General features: G+C 42.4%; 1 protein-coding gene across 1 annotated transcript in view; it reads left to right on the top strand.

The window, feature by feature from the left end:
* Positions 1–16,175, top strand: part of LOC115131694 (voltage-dependent L-type calcium channel subunit alpha-1D-like) — a 190,148-nt gene that overhangs the window by 146,725 nt on the left and 27,248 nt on the right. The gene's annotated exons all lie outside the window — the stretch shown is intronic.

The following is a 16,175-nucleotide window of genomic DNA, read 5'->3' as shown; positions in this document are numbered from 1 at the left end:
GAGTAGCAGTACACCTGGGTCAGTCTCACAGTAACAGCCTTACTTAACCTCTTTATAAAGAGTAGCAGTACACCTGGGTCAGTCTCACAGTAACAGCCTTACTTAACCTCTTTATAAAGAGTAGCAGTACACCTGGGTCAGTCTCACAGTAACAGCCTTACTTAACCTCTTTATAAAGAGTAGCAGTACACCTGGGTCAGTCTCACAGTAACAGCCTTACTTAACCTCTTTATAAAGAGTAGCAGTACACCTGGGTCAGTCTCACAGTAACAGCCTTACTTAACCTCTTTATAAAGAGTAGCAGTACACCTGGGTCAGTCTCACAGTAACAGCCTTACTTAACCTCTTTATAAAGAGTAGCAGTACACCTGGGTCAGTCTCACAGTAACAGCCTTACTTAACCTCTTTATAAAGAGTAGCAGTACACCTGGGTCAGTCTCACAGTAACAGCCTTACTTAACCTCTTTATAAAGAGTAGCAGTACACCTGGGTCAGTCTCACAGTAACAGCCTTACTTAACCTCTTTATAAAGAGTAGCAGTACACCTGGGTCAGTCTCACAGTAACAGCCTTACTTAACCTCTTTATAAAGAGTAGCAGTACACCTGGGTCAGTCTCACAGTAACAGCCTTACTTAACCTCTTTATAAAGAGTAGCAGTACACCTGGGTCAGTCTCACAGTAACAGCCTTACTTAACCTCTTTATAAAGAGTAGCAGTACACCTGGGTCAGTCTCACAGTAACAGCCTTACTTAACCTCTTTATAAAGAGTAGCAGTACACCCTGGGTCAGTCTCACAGTAACAGCCTTACTTAACCTCTTTATAAAGAGTAGCAGTACACCTGGGTCAGTCTCACAGTAACAGCCTTACTTAACCTCTTTATAAAGAGTAGCAGTACACCTGGGTCAGTCTCACAGTAACAGCCTTACTTAACCTCTTTATAAAGAGTAGCAGTACACCTGGGTCAGTCTCACAGTAACAGCCTTACTTAACCTCTTTATAAAGAGTAGCAGTACACCTGGGTCAGTCTCACAGTAACAGCCTTACTTAACCTCTTTATAAAGAGTAGCAGTACACCTGGGTCAGTCTCACAGTAACAGCCTTACTTAACCTCTTTATAAAGAGTAGCAGTACACCTGGGTCAGTCTCACAGTAACAGCCTTACTTAACCTCTTTATAAAGAGTAGCAGTACACCTGGGTCAGTCTCACAGTAACAGCCTTACTTAACCTCTTTATAAAGAGTAGCAGTACACCTGGGTCAGTCTCACAGTAACAGCCTTACTTAACCTCTTTATAAAGAGTAGCAGTACACCTGGGTCAGTCTCACAGTAACAGCCTTACTTAACCTCTTTATAAAGAGTAGCAGTACACCTGGGTCAGTCTCACAGTAACAGCCTTACTTAACCTCTTTATAAAGAGTAGCAGTACACCTGGGTCAGTCTCACAGTAACAGCCTTACTTAACCTCTTTATAAAGAGTAGCAGTACACCTGGGTCAGTCTCACAGTAACAGCCTTACTTAACCTCTTTATAAAGAGTAGCAGTACACCTGGGTCAGTCTCACAGTAACAGCCTTACTTAACCTCTTTATAAAGAGTAGCAGTACACCTGGGTCAGTCTCACAGTAACAGCCTTACTTAACCTCTTTATAAAGAGTAGCAGTACACCTGGGTCAGTCTCACAGTAACAGCCTTACTTAACCTCTTTATAAAGAGTAGCAGTACACCTGGGTCAGTCTCACAGTAACAGCCTTACTTAACCTCTTTATAAAGAGTAGCAGTACACCTGGGTCAGTCTCACAGTAACAGCCTTACTTAACCTCTTTATAAAGAGTAGCAGTACACCTGGGTCAGTCTCACAGTAACAGCCTTACTTAACCTCTTTATAAAGAGTAGCAGTACACCTGGGTCAGTCTCACAGTAACAGCCTTACTTAACCTCTTTATAAAGAGTAGCAGTACACCTGGGTCAGTCTCACAGTAACAGCCTTACTTAACCTCTTTATAAAGAGTAGCAGTACACCTGGGTCAGTCTCACAGTAACAGCCTTACTTAACCTCTTTATAAAGAGTAGCAGTACACCTGGGTCAGTCTCACAGTAACAGCCTTACTTAACCTCTTTATAAAGAGTAGCAGTACACCTGGGTCAGTCTCACAGTAACAGCCTTACTTAACCTCTTTATAAAGAGTAGCAGTACACCTGGGTCAGTCTCACAGTAACAGCCTTACTTAACCTCTTTATAAAGAGTAGCAGTACACCTGGGTCAGTCTCACAGTAACAGCCTTACTTAACCTCTTTATAAAGAGTAGCAGTACACCTGGGTCAGTCTCACAGTAACAGCCTTACTTAACCTCTTTATAAAGAGTAGCAGTACACCTGGGTCAGTCTCACAGTAACAGCCTTACTTAACCTCTTTATAAAGAGTAGCAGTACACCTGGGTCAGTCTCACAGTAACAGCCTTACTTAACCTCTTTATAAAGAGTAGCAGTACACCTGGGTCAGTCTCACAGTAACAGCCTTACTTAACCTCTTTATAAAGAGTAGCAGTACACCTGGGTCAGTCTCACAGTAACAGCCTTACTTAACCTCTTTATAAAGAGTAGCAGTACACCTGGGTCAGTCTCACAGTAACAGCCTTACTTAACCTCTTTATAAAGAGTAGCAGTACACCTGGGTCAGTCTCACAGTAACAGCCTTACTTAACCTCTTTATAAAGAGTAGCAGTACACCTGGGTCAGTCTCACAGTAACAGCCTTACTTAACCTCTTTATAAAGAGTAGCAGTACACCTGGGTCAGTCTCACAGTAACAGCCTTACTTAACCTCTTTATAAAGAGTAGCAGTACACCTGGGTCAGTCTCACAGTAACAGCCTTACTTAACCTCTTTATAAAGAGTAGCAGTACACCTGGGTCAGTCTCACAGTAACAGCCTTACTTAACCTCTTTATAAAGAGTAGCAGTACACCTGGGTCAGTCTCACAGTAACAGCCTTACTTAACCTCTTTATAAAGAGTAGCAGTACACCTGGGTCAGTCTCACAGTAACAGCCTCAGTAAACATCTTTATAAAGAGTAGCAGTACCCCTGCGTCAGTCTCATAGTAACAGCCTTACTTAACCTCTTTATAAAGAGTAGCAGTACACCTGGGTCAGTCTCACAGTAACAGCCTTACTTAACCTCTTTATAAAGAGTAGCAGTACACCTGGGTCAGTCTCACAGTAACAGCCTTACTTAACCTCTTTATAAAGAGTAGCAGTACACCTGGGTCAGTCTCACAGTAACAGCCTCAGTAAACATCTTTATAAAGAGTAGCAGTACCCTGGGTCAGTCTCATAGTAACAGCCTTACTTAACCTCTTTATAAAGAGTAGCAGTACACCTGGGTCAGTCTCACAGTAACAGCCTTACTTAACCTCTTTATAAAGAGTAGCAGTACACCTGGGTCAGTCTCACAGTAACAGCCTTACTTAACCTCTTTATAAAGAGTAGCAGTACACCTGGGTCAGTCTCACAGTAACAGCCTTACTTAACCTCTTTATAAAGAGTAGCAGTACACCTGGGTCAGTCTCACAGTAACAGCCTTACTTAACCTCTTTATAAAGAGTAGCAGTACACCTGGGTCAGTCTCACAGTAACAGCCTTACTTAACCTCTTTATAAAGAGTAGCAGTACACCTGGGTCAGTCTCACAGTAACAGCCTTACTTAACCTCTTTATAAAGAGTAGCAGTACACCTGGGTCAGTCTCACAGTAACAGCCTTACTTAACCTCTTTATAAAGAGTAGCAGTACACCTGGGTCAGTCTCACAGTAACAGCCTTACTTAACCTCTTTATAAAGAGTAGCAGTACACCTGGGTCAGTCTCACAGTAACAGCCTTACTTAACCTCTTTATAAAGAGTAGCAGTACACCTGGGTCAGTCTCACAGTAACAGCCTTACTTAACCTCTTTATAAAGAGTAGCAGTACACCTGGGTCAGTCTCACAGTAACAGCCTTACTTAACCTCTTTATAAAGAGTAGCAGTACACCTGGGTCAGTCTCACAGTAACAGCCTCAGTAAACCTCTTTATAAAGAGTAGCAGTACACCTGGGTCAGTCTCACAGTAACAGCCTTACTTAACCTCTTTATAAAGAGTAGCAGTACACCTGGGTCAGTCTCACAGTAACAGCCTTACTTAACCTCTTTATAAAGAGTAGCAGTACACCTGGGTCAGTCTCACAGTAACAGCCTTACTTAACCTCTTTATAAAGAGTAGCAGTACACCTGGGTCAGTCTCACAGTAACAGCCTTAGTAAACTCTTTATAAAGAGTAGCAGTACCCCTGGGTCAGTCTCAAGTAACAGCCTTACTTAACCTCTTTATAAAGAGTAGCAGTACACCTGGGTCAGTCTCACAGTAACAGCCTTACTTAACCTCTTTATAAAGAGTAGCAGTACACCTGGGTCAGTCTCACAGTAACAGCCTTACTTAACCTCTTTATAAAGAGTAGCAGTACACCTGGGTCAGTCTCACAGTAACAGCCTTACTTAACCTCTTTATAAAGAGTAGCAGTACACCTGGGTCAGTCTCACAGTAACAGCCTTACTTAACCTCTTTATAAAGAGTAGCAGTACACCTGGGTCAGTCTCACAGTAACAGCCTTACTTAACCTCTTTATAAAGAGTAGCAGTACACCTGGGTCAGTCTCACAGTAACAGCCGTCTTAACCTCTTTATAAAGAGTAGCAGTACACCTGGGTCAGTCTCACAGTAACAGCCTTACTTAACCTCTTTATAAAGAGTAGCAGTACACCTGGGTCAGTCTCACAGTAACAGCCTTACTTAACCTCTTTATAAAGAGTAGCAGTACACCTGGGTCAGTCTCACAGTAACAGCCTTACTTAACCTCTTTATAAAGAGTAGCAGTACACCTGGGTCAGTCTCACAGTAACAGCCTTACTTAACCTCTTTATAAAGAGTTGTACACCTGGGTCAGTCTCACAGTAACAGCCTTACTTAACCTCTTTATAAAGAGTAGCAGTACACCTGGGTCAGTCTCACAGTAACAGCCTTACTTAACCTCTTTATAAAGAGTAGCAGTACACCTGGGTCAGTCTCACAGTAACAGCCTTACTAAACCTCTTTATAAAGAGTAGCAGTACACCTAGTCTCAACTTAACCTCTTTATAAAGAGTAGCAGTACACCTGGGTCAGTCTCACAGTAACAGCCTTACTTAACCTCTTTATAAAGAGTAGCAGTACACCTGGGTCAGTCTCACAGTAACAGCCTTACTTAACCTCTTTATAAAGAGTAGCAGTACACCTGGGTCAGTCTCACAGTAACAGCCTTACTTAACCTCTTTATAAAGAGTAGCAGTACACCTGGGTCAGTCTCACAGTAACAGCCTTACTTAACCTCTTTATAAAGAGTAGCAGTACACCTGGGTCAGTCTCACAGTAACAGCCTTACTTAACCTCTTTATAAAGAGTAGCAGTACACCTGGGTCAGTCTCACAGTAACAGCCTTACTTAACCTCTTTATAAAGAGTAGCAGTACACCTGGGTCAGTCTCACAGTAACAGCCTTACTTAACCTCTTTATAAAGAGTAGCAGTACACCTGGGTCAGTCTCACAGTAACAGCCTTACTTAACCTCTTTATAAAGAGTAGCAGTACACCTGGGTCAGTCTCACAGTAACAGCCTTACTTAACCTCTTTATAAAGAGTAGCAGTACACCTGGGTCAGTCTCACAGTAACAGCCTTACTTAACCTCTTTATAAAGAGTAGCAGTACACCTGGGTCAGTCTCACAGTAACAGCCTTACTTAACCTCTTTATAAAGAGTAGCAGTACACCTGGGTCAGTCTCACAGTAACAGCCTTACTTAACCTCTTTATAAAGAGTAGCAGTACACCTGGGTCAGTCTCACAGTAACAGCCTTACTTAACCTCTTTATAAAGAGTAGCCGTACCCCTGGGTCAGTCTCACAGTAACAGCCTTACTTAACCTCTTTATAAAGAGTAGCAGTACACCTGGGTCAGTCTCACAGTAACAGCCTTACTTAACCTCTTTATAAAGAGTAGCAGTACACCTGGGTCAGTCTCACAGTAACAGCCTTACTTAACCTCTTTATAAAGAGTAGCAGTACACCTGGGTCAGTCTCACAGTAACAGCCTTACTTAACCTCTTTATAAAGAGTAGCCGTACCCCTGGGTCAGTCTCACAGTAACAGCCTTACTTAACCTCTTTATAAAGAGTAGCAGTACACCTGGGTCAGTCTCACAGTAACAGCCGTACTTAACCTCTTTATAAAGAGTTGCAGTACACCTGGGTCAGTCTCACAGTAACAGCCTTACTTAACCTCTGTATAAAGAGTAGCAGTACACCTGGGTCAGTCTCACAGTAACAGCCTTACTTAACCTCTTTATAAAGAGTAGCAGTACACCTGGGTCAGTCTCACAGTAACAGCCTCAGTAAACCTCTTTATAAAGAGTAGCAATACCCCTGGGTCGGTCTCATAGTAACAGCCTTACTTAACCTCTTTATAAAGAGTAGCAGTACACCTGGGTCAGTCTCACAGTAACAGCCTTACTTAACCTCTTTATAAAGAGTAGCAGTACACCTGGGTCAGTCTCACAGTAACAGCCTTACTTAACCTCTTTATAAAGAGTAGCAGTACACCTGGGTCAGTCTCACAGTAACAGCCTCAGTAAACATCTTTATAAAGAGTAGCAGTACCCCTGCGTCAGTCTCATAGTAACAGCCTTACTTAACCTCTTTATAAAGAGTAGCAGTACACCTGGGTCAGTCTCACAGTAACAGCCTTACTTAACCTCTTTATAAAGAGTAGCAGTACACCTGGGTCAGTCTCACAGTAACAGCCTTACTTAACCTCTTTATAAAGAGTAGCAGTACACCTGGGTCAGTCTCACAGTAACAGCCTTACTTAACCTCTTTATAAAGAGTAGCAGTACACCTGGGTCAGTCTCACAGTAACAGCCTTACTTAACCTCTTTATAAAGAGTAGCAGTACACCTGGGTCAGTCTCACAGTAACAGCCTTACTTAACCTCTTTATAAAGAGTAGCAGTACACCTGGGTCAGTCTCACAGTAACAGCCTTACTTAACCTCTTTATAAAGAGTAGCAGTACACCTGGGTCAGTCTCACAGTAACAGCCTTACTTAACCTCTTTATAAAGAGTAGCAGTACACCTGGGTCAGTCTCACAGTAACAGCCTTACTTAACCTCTTTATAAAGAGTAGCAGTACACCTGGGTCAGTCTCACAGTAACAGCCTTACTTAACCTCTTTATAAAGAGTAGCAGTACACCTGGGTCAGTCTCACAGTAACAGCCTTACTTAACCTCTTTATAAAGAGTAGCAGTACACCTGGGTCAGTCTCACAGTAACAGCCTTACTTAACCTCTTTATAAAGAGTAGCAGTACACCTGGGTCAGTCTCACAGTAACAGCCTTACTTAACCTCTTTATAAAGAGTAGCAGTACACCTGGGTCAGTCTCACAGTAACAGCCTTACTTAACCTCTTTATAAAGAGTAGCAGTACACCTGGGTCAGTCTCACAGTAACAGCCTTAGTAAACCTCTTTATAAAGAGTAGCAGTACACCTGGGTCAGTCTCACAGTAACAGCCTTACTTAACCTCTTTATAAAGAGTAGCAGTACACCTGGGTCAGTCTCACAGTAACAGCCTTACTTAACCTCTTTATAAAGAGTAGCAGTACACCTGGGTCAGTCTCACAGTAACAGCCTTACTTAACCTCTTTATAAAGAGTAGCAGTACACCTGGGTCAGTCTCACAGTAACAGCCTTACTTAACCTCTTTATAAAGAGTAGCAGTACACCTGGGTCAGTCTCACAGTAACAGCCTTACTTAACCTCTTTATAAAGAGTAGCAGTACACCTGGGTCAGTCTCACAGTAACAGCCTTACTTAACCTCTTTATAAAGAGTAGCAGTACACCTGGGTCAGTCTCACAGTAACAGCCTTACTTAACCTCTTTATAAAGAGTAGCAGTACACCTGGGTCAGTCTCACAGTAACAGCCTTACTTAACCTCTTTATAAAGAGTAGCAGTACACCTGGGTCAGTCTCACAGTAACAGCCTTACTTAACCTCTTTATAAAGAGTAGCAGTACACCTGGGTCAGTCTCACAGTAACAGCCTTACTTAACCTCTTTATAAAGAGTAGCAGTACACCTGGGTCAGTCTCACAGTAACAGCCTTACTTAACCTCTTTATAAAGAGTAGCAGTACACCTGGGTCAGTCTCACAGTAACAGCCTTACTTAACCTCTTATAAAGAGTAGCAGTACACCTGGGTCAGTCTCACAGTAACAGCCTTACTTAACCTCTTTATAAAGAGTAGCAGTACACCTGGGTCAGTCTCACAGTAACAGCCTTACTTAACCTCTTTATAAAGAGTAGCAGTACACCTGGGTCAGTCTCACAGTAACAGCCTTACTTAACCTCTTTATAAAGAGTAGCAGTACACCTGGGTCAGTCTCACAGTAACAGCCTTACTTAACCTCTTTATAAAGAGTAGCAGTACACCTGGGTCAGTCTCACAGTAACAGCCTTACTTAACCTCTTTATAAAGAGTAGCAGTACACCTGGGTCAGTCTCACAGTAACAGCCTTACTTAACCTCTTTATAAAGAGTAGCAGTACACCTGGGTCAGTCTCACAGTAACAGCCTTACTTAACCTCTTTATAAAGAGTAGCAGTACACCTGGGTCAGTCTCACAGTAACAGCCTTACTTAACCTCTTTATAAAGAGTAGCAGTACACCTGGGTCAGTCTCACAGTAACAGCCTTACTTAACCTCTTTATAAAGAGTAGCAGTACACCTGGGTCAGTCTCACAGTAACAGCCTTACTTAACCTCTTTATAAAGAGTAGCAGTACACCTGGGTCAGTCTCACAGTAACAGCCTTACTTAACCTCTTTATAAAGAGTAGCAGTACACCTGGGTCAGTCTCACAGTAACAGCCTTACTTAACCTCTTTATAAAGAGTAGCAGTACACCTGGGTCAGTCTCACAGTAACAGCCTTACTTAACCTCTTTATAAAGAGTAGCAGTACACCTGGGTCAGTCTCACAGTAACAGCCTTACTTAACCTCTTTATAAAGAGTAGCAGTACACCTGGGTCAGTCTCACAGTAACAGCCTTACTTAACCTCTTTATAAAGAGTAGCAGTACACCTGGGTCAGTCTCACAGTAACAGCCTTACTTAACCTCTTTATAAAGAGTAGCAGTACACCTGGGTCAGTCTCACAGTAACAGCCTTACTTAACCTCTTATAAAGAGTAGCAGTACACCTGGGTCAGTCTCACAGTAACAGCCTTACTTAACCTCTTTATAAAGAGTAGCAGTACACCTGGGTCAGTCTCACAGTAACAGCCTTACTTAACCTCTTTATAAAGAGTAGCAGTACACCTGGGTCAGTCTCACAGTAACAGCCTTACTTAACCTCTTTATAAAGAGTAGCAGTACACCTGGGTCAGTCTCACAGTAACAGCCTTACTTAACCTCTTTATAAAGAGTAGCAGTACACCTGGGTCAGTCTCACAGTAACAGCCTTACTTAACCTCTTTATAAAGAGTAGCAGTACACCTGGGTCAGTCTCACAGTAACAGCCTTACTTAACCTCTTTATAAAGAGTAGCAGTACACCTGGGTCAGTCTCACAGTAACAGCCTTACTTAACCTCTTTATAAAGAGTAGCAGTACACCTGGGTCAGTCTCACAGTAACAGCCTTACTTAACCTCTTTATAAAGAGTAGCAGTACACCTGGGTCAGTCTCACAGTAACAGCCTTACTTAACCTCTTTATAAAGAGTAGCAGTACACCTGGGTCAGTCTCACAGTAACAGCCTTACTTAACCTCTTTATAAAGAGTAGCAGTACACCTGGGTCAGTCTCACAGTAACAGCCTTACTTAACCTCTTTATAAAGAGTAGCAGTACACCTGGGTCAGTCTCACAGTAACAGCCTTACTTAACCTCTTTATAAAGAGTAGCAGTACACCTGGGTCAGTCTCACAGTAACAGCCTTACTTAACCTCTTTATAAAGAGTAGCAGTACACCTGGGTCAGTCTCACAGTAACAGCCTTACTTAACCTCTTTATAAAGAGTAGCAGTACACCTGGGTCAGTCTCACAGTAACAGCCTTACTTAACCTCTTTATAAAGAGTAGCAGTACACCTGGGTCAGTCTCACAGTAACAGCCTTACTTAACCTCTTTATAAAGAGTAGCAGTACACCTGGGTCAGTCTCACAGTAACAGCCTTACTTAACCTCTTTATAAAGAGTAGCAGTACACCTGGGTCAGTCTCACAGTAACAGCCTTACTTAACCTCTTTATAAAGAGTAGCAGTACACCTGGGTCAGTCTCACAGTAACAGCCTTACTTAACCTCTTTATAAAGAGTAGCAGTACACCTGGGTCAGTCTCACAGTAACAGCCTTACTTAACCTCTTTATAAAGAGTAGCAGTACACCTGGGTCAGTCTCACAGTAACAGCCTTACTTAACCTCTTTATAAAGAGTAGCAGTACACCTGGGTCAGTCTCACAGTAACAGCCTTACTTAACCTCTTTATAAAGAGTAGCAGTACACCTGGGTCAGTCTCACAGTAACAGCCTTACTTAACCTCTTTATAAAGAGTAGCAGTACACCTGGGTCAGTCTCACAGTAACAGCCTTACTTAACCTCTTTATAAAGAGTAGCAGTACACCTGGGTCAGTCTCACAGTAACAGCCTTACTTAACCTCTTTATAAAGAGTAGCAGTACACCTGGGTCAGTCTCACAGTAACAGCCTTACTTAACCTCTTTATAAAGAGTAGCAGTACACCTGGGTCAGTCTCACAGTAACAGCCTTACTTAACCTCTTTATAAAGAGTAGCAGTACACCTGGGTCAGTCTCACAGTAACAGCCTTACTTAACCTCTTTATAAAGAGTAGCAGTACACCTGGGTCAGTCTCACAGTAACAGCCTTACTTAACCTCTTTATAAAGAGTAGCAGTACACCTGGGTCAGTCTCACAGTAACAGCCTTAGTAAACCTCTTTATAAAGAGTAGCAGTACACCTGGGTCAGTCTCATAGTAACAGCCTTACTTAACCTCTTTATAAAGAGTAGCAGTACACCTGGGTCAGTCTCACAGTAACAGCCTTACTTAACCTCTTTATAAAGAGTAGCAGTACACCTGGGTCAGTCTCACAGTAACAGCCTTACTTAACCTCTTTATAAAGAGTAGCAGTACACCTGGGTCAGTCTCACAGTAACAGCCTTACTTAACCTCTTTATAAAGAGTAGCAGTACACCTGGGTCAGTCTCACAGTAACAGCCTTACTTAACCTCTTTATAAAGAGTAGCAGTACACCTGGGTCAGTCTCACAGTAACAGCCTTACTTAACCTCTTTATAAAGAGTAGCAGTACACCTGGGTCAGTCTCACAGTAACAGCCTTACTTAACCTCTTTATAAAGAGTAGCAGTACACCTGGGTCAGTCTCACAGTAACAGCCTTACTTAACCTCTTTATAAAGAGTAGCAGTACACCTGGGTCAGTCTCACAGTAACAGCCTTACTTAACCTCTTTATAAAGAGTAGCAGTACACCTGGGTCAGTCTCACAGTAACAGCCTTACTTAACCTCTTTATAAAGAGTAGCAGTACACCTGGGTCAGTCTCACAGTAACAGCCTTACTTAACCTCTTTATAAAGAGTAGCAGTACACCTGGGTCAGTCTCACAGTAACAGCCTTACTTAACCTCTTTATAAAGAGTAGCAGTACACCTGGGTCAGTCTCACAGTAACAGCCTTACTTAACCTCTTTATAAAGAGTAGCAGTACACCTGGGTCAGTCTCACAGTAACAGCCTCACTTAACCTCTTTATAAAGAGTAGCAGTACCCCTGGGTCAGTCTCACAGTAACAGCCTTACTTAACCTCTTTATAAAGAGTAGCAGTACACCTGGGTCAGTCTCACAGTAACAGCCTTACTTAACCTCTTTATAAAGAGTAGCAGTACACCTGGGTCAGTCTCACAGTAACAGCCTTACTTAACCTCTTTATAAAGAGTAGCAGTACACCTGGGTCAGTCTCACAGTAACAGCCTTACTTAACCTCTTTATAAAGAGTAGCAGTACCCTGGGTCAGTCTCATAACAGCCTTACTTAACCTCTTTATAAAGAGTAGCAGTACACCTGGGTCAGTCTCACAGTAACAGCCTTACTTAACCTCTTTATAAAGAGTAGCAGTACACCTGGGTCAGTCTCACAGTAACAGCCTTACTTAACCTCTTTATAAAGAGTAGCAGTACACCTGGGTCAGTCTCACAGTAACAGCCTTACTTAACCTCTTTATAAAGAGTAGCAGTACACCTGGGTCAGTCTCACAGTAACAGCCTTACTTAACCTCTTTATAAAGAGTAGCAGTACACCTGGGTCAGTCTCACAGTAACAGCCTTACTTAACCTCTTTATAAAGAGTAGCAGTACACCTGGGTCAGTCTCACAGTAACAGCCTTACTTAACCTCTTTATAAAGAGTAGCAGTACACCTGGGTCAGTCTCACAGTAACAGCCTTACTTAACCTCTTTATAAAGAGTAGCAGTACACCTGGGTCAGTCTCACAGTAACAGCCTTACTTAACCTCTTTATAAAGAGTAGCAGTACACCTGGGTCAGTCTCACAGTAACAGCCTTACTTAACCTCTTTATAAAGAGTAGCAGTACACCTGGGTCAGTCTCACAGTAACAGCCTTACTTAACCTCTTTATAAAGAGTAGCAGTACACCTGGGTCAGTCTCACAGTAACAGCCTTACTTAACCTCTTTATAAAGAGTAGCAGTACACCTGGGTCAGTCTCACAGTAACAGCCTTACTTAACCTCTTTATAAAGAGTAGCAGTACACCTGGGTCAGTCTCACAGTAACAGCCTTACTTAACCTCTTTATAAAGAGTAGCAGTACACCTGGGTCAGTCTCACAGTAACAGCCTTACTTAACCTCTTTATAAAGAGTAGCAGTACACCTGGGTCAGTCTCACAGTAACAGCCTTACTTAACCTCTTTATAAAGAGTAGCAGTACACCTGGGTCAGTCTCACAGTAACAGCCTTACTTAACCTCTTTATAAAGAGTAGCAGTACACCTGGGTCAGTCTCATAGTAACAGCCTTACTTAACCTCTTTATAAAGAGTAGCAGTACACCTGGGTCAGTGTCACAGTAACAGCCTTACTTAACCTCTTTATAAAGAGTAGCAGTACACCTGGGTCAGTCTCACAGTAACAGCCTTACTTAACCTCTTTATAAAGAGTAGCAGTACACCTGGGTCAGTCTCACAGTAACAGCCTTACATCTTTATAAAGAGTAGCAGCCCTTCAGTCTTAAACAGCCTTACTCTTTATAAAGAGTAGCAGTACACCTGGGTCAGTCTCACAGTAACAGCCTTACTTAACCTCTTTATAAAGAGTAGCAGTACACCTGGGTCAGTCTCACAGTAACAGCCTTACTTAACCTCTTTATAAAGAGTAGCAGTACACCTGGGTCAGTCTCACAGTAACAGCCTTACTTAACCTCTTTATAAAGAGTAGCAGTACACCTGGGTCAGTCTCACAGTAACAGCCTTACTTAACCTCTTTATAAAGAGTAGCAGTACACCTGGGTCAGTCTCACAGTAACAGCCTTACTTAACCTCTTTATAAAGAGTAGCAGTACACCTGGGTCAGTCTCACAGTAACAGCCTTACTTAACCTCTTTATAAAGAGTAGCAGTACACCTGGGTCAGTCTCACAGTAACAGCCTTACTTAACCTCTTTATAAAGAGTAGCAGTACACCTGGGTCAGTCTCACAGTAACAGCCTTACTTAACCTCTTTATAAAGAGTAGCAGTACACCTGGGTCAGTCTCACAGTAACAGCCTTACTTAACCTCTTTATAAAGAGTAGCAGTACACCTGGGTCAGTCTCACAGTAACAGCCTTACTTAACCTCTTTATAAAGAGTAGCAGTACACCTGGGTCAGTCTCACAGTAACAGCCTTACTTAACCTCTTTATAAAGAGTAGCAGTACACCTGGGTCAGTCTCACAGTAACAGCCTTACTTAACCTCTTTATAAAGAGTAGCAGTACACCTGGGTCAGTCTCACAGTAACAGCCTTACTTAACCTCTTTATAAAGAGTAGCAGTACACCTGGGTCAGTCTCACAGTAACAGCCTATAAAGAGTAGCAGTACACCTGGGTCAGTCTCACAGTAACAGCCTTACTTAACCTCTTTATAAAGAGTAGCAGTACACCTGGGTCAGTCTCACAGTAACAGCCTTACTTAACCTCTTTATAAAGAGTAGCAGTACACCTGGGTCAGTCTCACAGTAACAGCCTTACTTAACCTCTTTATAAAGAGTAGCAGTACACCTGGGTCAGTCTCACAGTAACAGCCTTACTTAACCTCTTTATAAAGAGTAGCAGTACACCTGGGTCAGTCTCACAGTAACAGCCTTACTTAACCTCTTTATAAAGAGTAGCAGTACACCTGGGTCAGTCTCACAGTAACAGCCTTACTTAACCTCTTTATAAAGAGTAGCAGTACACCTGGGTCAGTCTCACAGTAACAGCCTTACTTAACCTCTTTATAAAGAGTAGCAGTACACCTGGGTCAGTCTCACAGTAACAGCCTTACTTAACCTCTTTATAAAGAGTAGCAGTACACCTGGGTCAGTCTCACAGTAACAGCCTTACTTAACCTCTTTATAAAGAGTAGCAGTACACCTGGGTCAGTCTCACAGTAACAGCCTTACTTAACCTCTTTATAAAGAGTAGCAGTACACCTGGGTCAGTCTCACAGTAACAGCCTTACTTAACCTCTTTATAAAGAGTAGCAGTACACCTGGGTCAGTCTCACAGTAACAGCCTAAATAAAGAGTAGCAGTACACCTGGGTCAGTCTCACAGTAACAGCCTTACTTAACCTCTTTATAAAGAGTAGCAGTACACCTGGGTCAGTCTCACAGTAACAGCCTTACTTAACCTCTTTATAAAGAGTAGCAGTACACCTGGGTCAGTCTCACAGTAACAGCCTTACTTAACCTCTTTATAAAGAGTAGCAGTACACCTGGGTCAGTCTCACAGTAACAGCCTTACTTAACCTCTTTATAAAGAGTAGCAGTACACCTGGGTCAGTCTCACAGTAACAGCCTTAGAGTAGCAGTACACCTGGGTCAGTCTCACAGTAACAGCCTTAGTAAATCTTTATAAAGAGTAGCAGTACCCCTGGGTCAGTCTCACAGTAACAGCCTTACTTAACCTCTTTATAAAGAGTAGCAGTACACCTGGGTCAGTCTCACAGTAACAGCCTTACTTAACCTCTTTATAAAGAGTAGCAGTACACCTGGGTCAGTCTCACAGTAACAGCCTTACTTAACCTCTTTATAAAGAGTAGCAGTACACCTGGGTCAGTCTCACAGTAACAGCCTTACTTAACCTCTTTATAAAGAGTAGCAGTACACCTGGGTCAGTCTCACAGTAACAGCCTTACTTAACCTCTTTATAAAGAGTAGCAGTACACCTGGGTCAGTCTCACAGTAACAGCCTTACTTAACCTCTTTATAAAGAGTAGCACAGTAACAGTAACAGCCTTACTTAACCTCTTTATAAAGAGTAGCAGTACACCTGGGTCAGTCTCACAGTAACAGCCTTACTTAACCTCTTTATAAAGAGTAGCAGTACACCTGGGTCAGTCTCACAGTAACAGCCTTACTTAACCTCTTTATAAAGAGTAGCAGTACACCTGGGTCAGTCTCACAGTAACAGCCTTACTTAACCTCTTTATAAAGAGTAGCCGTACCCCTGGGTCAGTCTCACAGTAACAGCCTTACTTAACCTCTTTATAAAGAGTAGCAGTACACCTGGGTCAGTCTCACAGTAACAGCCGTACTTAACCTCTTTATAAAGAGGAGCAGTACACCTGGGTCAGTCTCACAGTAACAGCCTTACTTAACCTCTTTATAAAGAGTAGCAGTACACCTGGGTCAGTCTCACAGTAACAGCCTCAGTAAACCTCTTTATAAAGAGTAGCAGTACACCTGGGTCAGTCTCACAGTAACAGCCTTACTTAACCTCTTTATAAAGAGTTGTAAAATTGTTTTCGATTGCATAAGCTAATGAACACAACCCTGTTCTTCACACAG

This window comes from Oncorhynchus nerka, linkage group LG2 (genome assembly GCF_034236695.1).
Source record: "Oncorhynchus nerka isolate Pitt River linkage group LG2, Oner_Uvic_2.0, whole genome shotgun sequence".
Classification (NCBI taxonomy): Eukaryota; Metazoa; Chordata; class Actinopteri; order Salmoniformes; family Salmonidae; genus Oncorhynchus; species Oncorhynchus nerka.
The sequence above is the reverse complement of the archived record's forward strand: the minus strand, read 5'-3'. Positions and strand labels throughout refer to the sequence as shown.